This window comes from Silene latifolia, chromosome 1 (genome assembly GCF_048544455.1).
Source record: "Silene latifolia isolate original U9 population chromosome 1, ASM4854445v1, whole genome shotgun sequence".
Classification (NCBI taxonomy): Eukaryota; Viridiplantae; Streptophyta; class Magnoliopsida; order Caryophyllales; family Caryophyllaceae; genus Silene; species Silene latifolia.
Window position 1 is genome coordinate 14,918,218 of NC_133526.1, and position 10,269 is coordinate 14,928,486.

The window sequence follows — 10,269 nt, forward strand, 5'->3', positions numbered from 1 at the left end:
CTTTTTGGCTTAAAAATAGCAAAAAGGTTTGTTGTTTTGATTGTCACCGTGAGTTCTTAACACCTGATCATCCTTTCCGCGACAATTGTAAGCATTTTCTTAAAAACAAAAAATCGAGAATCGCATAGCCGCATCGAAACTAACGGGTGATGAAGTGTGGAAATCCGTAAAAGACTTGCCTAAAATAGTTGATGCTTCGATAAAGAATTGAAAAGATTGAAAGATCGAATGAAGGTTGGTGGAAACAAAGCATATTCGGGAACTTCCCTCTTTGGAAAACGTTGTTGATTCGACACAACTTGGATGTTATGCACATTGAGAAAATTTTTTTGAACAACTTATCAACACCATCATGGATGTACCAGGTAAAACTAAATTTGACACTAAGGGTAAAGAAGACTTTAATGAACTTTGCTATAAACGGACCACATCATCTAGGTTTGTTTTATCAAACGCGGAGAAAAAGGCTCTATGTGACTGGGTTGCTAACTTAAAATTCCCGGATGGTTATGCTTCAGATTTGAGTCGGTGTGTTGACCATAAAATGATGGTGTTACATTCCATGAAAAGTCATGATTGTCATGTCTTTATGGAACGACTACTCCCCGTTGCCTTGAAAGAGTTGCTCCCGACAGGTCCTTGGAATGCAATAACTGAGATAAGCCAATTTTTTAGAGACCTGTGTATTTCTACGATTAGAGTTGATTCTATGGAATGTCTGGAGTCAAACATTGCGGAGATAATATGCAAGTTAAAGAAGATATTTCCCCCGTCTTTTTTCAATTCCATGGAGCATTTGCCTCTTCACCTACCTTATGAAGCGAAAGTTGGAGGACCTGTTCAATATCGATGGATGTATCCATTTGAGAGATTTCTTAATCATATAAAAAAAAAGATTGGCAACAAAGCTCAGGTGGAGGGTTCAATATGCAACGCTTTTTTGTTAGAGGAAATTTCAAATTTCTGTTCTTTTTATTTCGAAGATCACATTGACACAAAAGCAAAAGACTTAGATGTTGGTGTAAATTCCGATGACCAGTTGAAATCTAAGTTACCTGAGTTATTCAATGATGACATGGGAACTACAACCGGAAAATGTATACAGAGGTACTTAACTGAGAAAGAGTATGAAGAAGCTCATTTTTATGTGCTAAGGAACTGTGGAGATTTTTTAGATACTTATGAAAAGTAAGTTAATACTTCATCATTACTCAATTGTTTTTTAATTCTCAAATTAGATCGAATTTATAGGTAATTAATACATAACTAAAACATGCTTTCCCTACTTATAGGGAATTTGAGGCACATATCAAAATCAATTTTCCCGATGTCACATCCTCTGATGATGTTTGGGCATCACATGAGAAAAGTTTTCCAAAATGGTTCCGAAATCAAGTAAGTGATGATACATTTTCTTTGAAATTGAACTATACATTTAGATTTCTTATTAGATATTGAAAAAAATATAACAACTTAATTAACATTTTTTTATTCATAGGTTCATAGATTGAAGGATCGTCTAATAATAGCTTTAGCATTGGGTCCTAGTAACATGGTGAAGTCTTGGAGACGGTATTCCATCAACGGCTATAAGTTTCGAGCTTATAAGGAGGGAGTTGATGTTTCAAGTCTACGTTAAGCAATGGGGTTTCGTGAATTCAATCAAGGGTTGGACTACTATGGAACCCTAAATGAAGTAATTGAGCTTTCTTATTATGCCGAGCAAAGGGTTTATAGGGTTATATTGTTTAAATGTGATTGACTTGATAATTCCCCACAAGGACTTAGTATCCATAAGGTTTATGGACTTGTAGATGTAAACGAGAAAAAGAAACTTCGTGGACATAACCCATTTGTGGCAGCTTTTCAAGTCGATCAAGTTTGTTATGCTCCTTATCCAAACATTAAGAAAGGTAATCAAGGTATTCAGTGGTCCCCGGTTTTTAAAACCAAGGCAAGATCACAAGTTGATGCTCCTATTGAAGAAAGTGTCTTTCAAGAAGATGTGGTTGTGAATGATCACTCAATTTCACCGATTTTGTTGGAAGATATAGAGGATGAAGATGTATACGAAGTGACAGTGGAAAGAGGTCAAGGGGAATATGACAGAGACGTCGGAGAAGAAGGGGATGAAGATGAAGTTGAAGAACTTATTAGATACGAAATGAGGAATCAGAGGAAGAAGTATGAGTGCTTTTTTCAGAAGATGAACCTGTTTTGATTTGTAGTGATAGTGATAGTGATGAGGACTAGTTGTAATTGTACAATTATTAAACATTCAATAAAATTTGCCCTCCGTTTTTTATTACTTGTCGTTCTAGCCTATTTGGTTTTTTGTTTTATACATGTCGTTTTAGCTTAACATCAATAGTGTGTTTCAATTTCCAAGGTTTGGTCATAAGAAACCTCTCAATTCAGCCAATAAAATGCATTAAAGAAGAGGCAAGTGGTAATTAGTTCACAATTTTCCATAGTTAGTGTTTGTTTCAATTGTTTATATATACCCTGCAGAAATGGATGTTTTGAACTAACGATTTTTTCTTTGAACTAACAATTTGAACTGTTTTCATGCATTGATTATGCTGAACATTTTTCGCCGTTATTTTGGGAGCAATAGTAATGCAAATGCATCTCAACAGAATCGGGAGGACGACGAGGTTGAGAATGAGGAAGATCCTGATCCTCCATCACGAAGACAGAGAACATGCGGGTGACTCTCTCGGCCCGTGCTCGGCCAGATCATTTTTGGTAAGTTTATGTTAATTTTTTAATTTTTAAAAAACTTAACATTTACAGTTTTAATTTCAAATATTTGTGTATTTTTCAGGTGGGATGACGAACCAATCAAGAAATATGTTACTTGGTCGTTCACCCGTAACACAGGAGATGAGTACTTCACTAGGTGGGGTGAAGCGAGTAACGCACAGCGTCAGAAGATGTGGAGTTACTTTGCGGTAATTATGTTTTTCAATAATAATTTTCTTAAGTTTATAATAATTTTCTTAAGTTTATAAGAATTTTCATAAGTTTTATATAACTAATTTCACATTTGTTTTTGAAACAGAGTCATGTAAGATCCATCGATCCTGAGTATGATCCTATTCCTGAGTGGCAGGCGAGGGTAACGAGGCGGATTACCACTCTTATTAATGAACTAAAATATAACAAGAAACCGCCAAAGTGGGTGCTAGCTACTTGGTTGGAGAACCTTAGGAATAGGCCAAATGATCCTACTTTTGCCAAACATTCGAAAATCAACACGGCAAATAGGAAGTCGGGTGGGAAAGATGGGAAAGCATTGGGCACCCACACTCTTGGTCGGAAGAGTTGCTCCGATGCTTTCAAGGAATTGGTAAGTATTGTTTATATTGCTTTTAAAAAATGGTTAATATATATGATTGACAAATATATACTTGATTTTACTTGTTTCCATACTAATTTCAGGGTCAAGAGGCCACCCCCCACAAGATGTTCATGAAGACGAAGAAAAATAAGAAGGGCGAGTGGGTTAACCCTCGAGCGGCTGATATTGAGGTAAATTCTTGTATTTAATTTAATATTTATTTTTATTACAAAGAACGATAATCTCTTTCTTATAAAGATGGGTATATATATATCATTTCTGACGATTTTCTATTTTTTCAGCGTGATTTCCAAGCGGAGATGAGTCAGCCATTGCCACTTGGACAGTCTCCCGACGAGATTCAGGCCTACTACAAGGCTGTAGGAGGCTTTGACGAGAAGAACCGGATGTTTGGGACCGGAGATACAAGGGCCCAAATATGGTATGATCTTCCTCCTAACAAAGCTGGCCGACGGTCTTTGTCTTATGCTCCTAGCATGATTTCACAGCTTTCCATCCAAATGAATGATGAGCGAGCCGCTCGAGTTGCTTTTGAAAGACAGGTTCGTGAACAGGCTGAAGAAATGGCGGCAATGAGAAAGGCTTGGGCTGATATGCAAGCATCTCAACCCCCAAACACGTGTTCACAATTTCCTACTCCACATAGACGGGATGACTTTGAGGGTGGTGATGACGGGTTTGGAGGTACTGGTAGTTTTATTGAGCCTATAATAACTTAGAGCTTTAAGTTAGAGCCTTTAGGTTAGAGCCTTTAGGTTAGAACTTTAGTTTAGTTAGTATTGTCGTCTAGTAGGGAGTATGAAAGACATGGTAAGACAATTCTCTTTCGTGTTTAATTTGTAAGACAATGTACAAATTTGACTATGTTTTTATGTAAAACAATTTGCGTCCCCTTCTCTTTTGTTGTCTATTGATTCCCGCATTAGCGGTCGACGTGAAAATGGATTCACGCTTGGCGGTCGACGATTGGATGTGTTTTGCAGGTTTTGGTTATATTGGAAACAATGCAAATAGGCATCGTGGCTGTATTTGAAACGATGCAAAAAAACGCATCGTGGCTGGGCAGCAGACTGCTGTTTCCAGGCCTGGTATTTAATATATCTGACGGAAATTCCGTCAGTAATTTTAAAATACCGACGGAATTTCCGACACTGCTTTCCCTCTCTATTTTTCCAGATTCAAGAGGAAAGTGCCACGTGTCCATGTAACTGACGGCTTTTCCGTCAGTAAAGTGAGAAAACTGACGGATTTTCCGTCAGTAAAGTGGGAAAACTGACGGATTTTCCGTCACTCACTATATTCCCCATTTTCCCTGATATCACCCTAAAAATCCACGTGTCAGGACCACCGACGGAATTTCCGTCAGTAATTTTAAAAAACTGACGGAAATTCCGTCACTTTGGGGTCGAAAATAAAGACGGATTTCCCGTCACGATCCGTCGATATTTTGAAAGACTCGATCACGGAAATTCCGTCAGGACAGGTTTTTTAGTGACGAAATAAGCTGACCCTGATTCCTGACGGAATTTCCGTCAGGAAAGTGAAATACCGATGGAAAGGCCGTCAGTATGGGCTTAAATTTTCCGTCAGTTTCCCGCGTTTTCGTTGTAGTGTCTTCCTGTTCAACTTTATCAAACACATTATCTTCGTTAAAGCGAACATGAACACTTTCTTCTATGCGCAAGGTTCTTTTATTGAACACTTTGTAAGCTTTACTATGAACCGAATATCCCAGAAAAACAGCTTCGTCACTTCGGGGGTCAAATTTTCCTAAATTGTCTTTTCCATTATTGTGAACAAAGCATTTGCTTCCAAAGCAAAGGAGATGTGATATATTGGGTTTTCTCCCTCTTAAGAGTTCATAGGGAGTCTTTTTCAAAATAGGTCGGATCATAGCTCTATTTTGCACATAGCATGCGGTACTAACAGCTTCTGCCCAAAAACTTCTAGGGCGGCCACTACACAACAACATAGTACGAGCCATATCCTCTAGGGTTCGATTCATACGTTCCACGACACCATTTTGTTGTGGGGTTCGTGGTGCGGAGAAGTTATGGCCTACACCATTTTCCCTACAAAATTCTATAAACAATTGATTATCAAATTCCGTGTCGTGATCCGTCCGAATCGAAATAAGCTTTTTATCATATCTATTTTGGGCAAGCTTCATTAATGCCACAAATTCATCGAAAGTTTCATCTTTAGAGGAAATAAAGATTGGCCAGACATACCTTGAGTAATCGTCGACTAGAACAAATATATACTTTGATCCACCTCGGCTTCTAACTTTCATAGGTCCACATAAATCCATGTGTACCAACTCAAGTGGTCGTTTAGTGCTAACTACTCTTTTAGGTTTAAATGAGGATCTAACATGTTTGCAGCGGGCACATGAGTCACACATGCATTGTCTCTTGCTCGAATTTAATTGAGGGCAAGCCTTCAACTAAATCCATGGACTTAAGTTTCTTTAAAATAGTTGGACTTATGTGTGCAAACCTCTTGTGCCACAAGCTAGAATCATCTGAGGTTGCTTTCATACACGAGAAGGAATTTGTATTGACAACATTTAAGTCAATCATATACACATTCCTCATACGGTGACCCTCAAGTAAAACATTACTAGTACCTTCAATTATGATACGACAAACATTGGCATGAAAAACAACTCTGTTACCTTTGTCACATAATTGAGAAATACTAAGTAAGTTATGTTTAAGACCACTTACCAGATATACGTTATCGATTGAATGAGAGGTTGAAATTCCAATTTTTCCTACTCCAATAATCCTACCCTTCTTGTTGTCTCCAAAAGTAACCTTGCCACCAAAGAAGGGCTCTAGTGAAAGAAAAAGATTTCTGCCTCCTGTCATGTGTCTCGAGCATCCACTGTCGAGATACCATAGATTATTTTCTTTCACTACTACCTGCAAATAAATCAAATACAACTTTTAGGTACCCAAGCTAAGTTGGGTCCTTTATGGTTAGTGACTCTGTAGATTTGATCCTTTCTAACCCATACTTGTCTTATTATTCTTTTGGCTTTCACATTGGGTTGTCTTGGTCTTTGTCTAACAATCGGAACATAAGGTACTCTAGGTTTTGTTCTAACATAAGTAGCTCTGGGTCTAGTACCTTCATGAGACGCTCTAGGTTTAGTATTATGAACTTTAGACTTGAATGTATGCTTTTGATTCTCATTTATTTTGTTTGATTTTGGAGGAACAGATGAGTAATCAAAAGCCATTTCATAAGTCCATCTAAACTCATTATTATGTTCTTCATTGTTGTTAGATTCATCTATAGTTAAGACATCATCTTCCACTATGAAATCACAAGTCTTAACAGATTCGACATTCTTTTGCTTATCTAAAGCAAGTTTGACACAATTGACTTGAATATGTCCTGTAGAGCCACAGTAATTGCAAATCAAGTATTCTGGAAGATTAACATATTTTCTTTTTCTGAAATCGTGATCAGAAGGATTAGATTTGCATTTATCATGGTCTCTACGGCTATAGCATTCATGACCAAGTCCCATCTTCATGTTATTATCAGATTGTTCAGTAAGGAAGTTTAAAACCTTTGTGCTTCCTTCCCACTTATCATGAACTTTTCGTGCATGTAAGAGTAATTCTTTCAAAGACTCAATTTCTTTTTCACATTTTGAATGATCTACACTTGAATCCTTGGAAGAGTTACCTTTTTCAAAATCTTCACGAAATTTATCAAAACGTTTATTCAAGACACGTTTCTCATTATCATGTTGTTTCTTAAGTTCAGACATACTATCACTAGCTTCTTTCAATTGCTTAGAGAGAAATGTAAATTCTCTCTTATGTTCGGAAACCACACTATCTTTGCCATTAAGTTCATCTTGTAAAATCTCATTGACTTTCTTCAACTTAGAAGTTATAGCATCACTAGCTGTAACTTTGGCTTGAAGATGCTTAATGTTGAGTTTGAGCTCTGAAGTTATGGCATCACTAGCCTTAACTTTTGATTCAAGAGCATTTTTCTCAGCATTTGTCATGTCTGGAGTTATAACTGGGGTAGCCATAACTTTAGATTTGAGCTTTTTGGCTTTGGCTTTTAGAAGTTGGTTTTCCTCAGCAATGTCTAGAATTTGTTCCTTAAGGTCTCTTAACTCTAACTTCTGTTCATGACAAAAATCAAGAGTTTCTTCAAGAGTATTAATTAAGGCATTCTTAGGAAGTTTCTTAATTTGCTTTTTAAGTTCAAGAAAACTTACCTCTTCATCATCTGAATCTGAATCTGAATTTCCAACAAGACACATCTCAGCATCTGAAGCATTACTTTCATTGTCGTTGTCGGAGAATAGGTCAAGACTGACGTTGCTTAGGCAAAGATTTGTCGTTTCTTCTTCATCTTCGGATTCGCCATCTTCAGAGTCCAAGTCTCCCCAACAATATGCCATCAGAACTTGCTTAAATTCCTTCTTTGTCTTATTACGTTGATCTTTGTCTTTTATTTTCTTCCATGTGGGGCAATCTTTGATCATATGATCATTATCGCCACAATTGAAGCATCCACGATTAGAGAAGGACCCTTTTGACTAAAAAGTTTTCTTGAGAATTTGCTTTGATTTGTTATTTGTTTTATTTTGGTTTTGAAAGAAAGACTTTTTCCTAAGACATTTAACAAGCAACACAGTTTCATCTTCAATATCTGAAGAATCATTAATCTTGCTAGACTCAGCTTGTAAGGCCATCTTCTTGCATATATCAGCTTCCTCCTCATCCTGATTCAGAGTAATCTCGTGAGCCATTAAGGTTCCGAGTAGCTCCTGATAGGATAACGAAGTTAGGTCCTTACATTCCTCTATGACAGACACTTTATGTCTCCATCTGCGAGACATACTTCTAAGAATTTTCCTAGCAATTTCCTCGGAGTCAAATGTTCTTCCAAAATTCTTTAGCTCATTAATGATACTAGAAAAGCAAGAGGACATGCTGTCAACCGACTCGTTTTGCTCCATGACAAACAGCTCGTATTTTCGCATTAGTAATGCCATACGTTGCTTTTTGACAACAGCGGTTCCCTCATAGGCTAATTCTTGACCATCCCATATTTCCTTGGCAGATGAACTGGTTGAGAAACGATCGAATTCAGTTGCAATCATACCGTTTTGCAATAAGCTTATTGCTTTTGAATTCTTCTCGGCCTTTTTATAATCCGCCTCAATATAATCCTCTTCATTCTTTTCGACGGTAGTGCCATTAGTGGTTGCAAGTAAGATCTTATTAGGACCATTCTTGATAATCAACCAGCACTCCCAATCGTTACCTTTAATGAAATGGGTCATCATATTCTTCCATAAACCATAGTTCTTCCCATTGAATATAGGACACTTAAGGTGTTTGGAATCCATTTGATAAAAAAATAAATGCAGCGGAAAAACGATAAATAGACTCAAAAAAAAGATCAGACTCTAGCTGTTAGGCTATCAAGAGCATGAGGCTCTGATACCAATTGAGGAGTCTATTGATTGAATACGAAAGAGGGGGGGTGAATTGAGTATTAAAAACGATGCCCACTTTTTCGAAATATATGATGTAAAATAAATTATTTGATTTTATTGATTAAAATCAACTAATTAATTTACTAATAAGCGCAAAATCGAAATAACAAAAATAAAGAAAGAGAGAAAGAGAGACACACAGGATTTTTGAAGTGGTTCAGTTTCACAAGTCGAAACCTACGTCCACTATTCTCGATTAATAATTTTTAGTACCTTTCTACGGATTACAAAAATTATCAATCCACTCGTATAATCAACTATATGATTATAACTCAGATTGAGTATCGCTAAATACTCTAAATTGCTCTTACGTTAATAAGAAAAGCACAACGATAAATACTAATCTCACGTTATGCGAGTGAGTATAATATCTTTGTGTACTTAGTATCCTATAACGATTTCTCTTTGAGTGATTGACAAATATGATGCGCAACTTTTGTATAAGCAATTTGTAAAATAAGAAATAAAGCTCAAATAATTTTTGCTTAAATATTTTTTCTCTTAAAAGTGTAGACGTGTGTCACTTTTTAAATGTTGAATGAAGAGAGGTATTTATAGTTGTAGGGAATTAGGGTTTTAGAATATTCTGAAAGGTGTGAAACCCTAAATGACTTGACGAACAAGTAGGAGGCTTGGGTTTGGTGGCTCGGCCTCTAGGGTTTCGGCCGGCCCTTAGGGCTTCCTCCGGTCCATTTCGGCCTCCATAGCCCACAACAAATCGAGATAGAATTTTAGTTGAAACCCTAGGTTGCATGACGACATAAATATCGTGTTACAAACCAATAGTACATCCGACTTACATTCTAATTAAATAATTCCAATTATATAAATACTCTCTTATTCTTATAAAACATTAAAAATATATTTTCCAAAAATTAACGCATCATTTTTGTCTAGCAGTGAAGTTATGGCTATGAGGTCATAACTTCACTAACCTTTAAATCAAACAAAGTAAAACCATTACCGGATGACGACCTATACTATCTAATCTTCAGTAGATCTTCAGTAAACGAATCGTCTCTTCACAAGTCTCTCATCTTGAGTCTCCTGGTTGTTATTTGATATTGATCTTGAACATTACGATCAAATGTCTTTGAAGTTGTACCTCCTTGGTCCAAACTTCAAGCTTGCGTCATTGTAATTGTTCCTTTCTAAATTAAGACTTGAGCACACAATTACATGCATATGTTTATAATATTAAGTCCACATACAAATCATTACTGTCATTACCAAAACAACTAATTAGGACTAAAGGTCCAACAGTTAGCTTTCCTGAAAAGTAGAGGTGTAAATGAAATTAGCCTATACCAAAGGGATACAAGCAGGGGCGGATTTAGGGGGCCCCTGCGTGGGCACGTACCCA

The 10,269-nt window shown here is 36.8% G+C and overlaps 1 long non-coding RNA gene across 1 annotated transcript; it reads left to right on the forward strand.

Annotated features, from left to right (window-relative positions):
- Window positions 1–2,722: 2,722 nt before the first annotated feature.
- LOC141651987 (uncharacterized) lies at window positions 2,723–3,152 on the forward strand. Its single transcript, XR_012546941.1, has 3 exons — window positions 2,723–2,748; window positions 2,828–2,954; window positions 3,065–3,152. It is a non-coding gene; the product is annotated as an uncharacterized LOC141651987 (long non-coding RNA).
- Window positions 3,153–10,269: the final 7,117 nt, after the last annotated feature.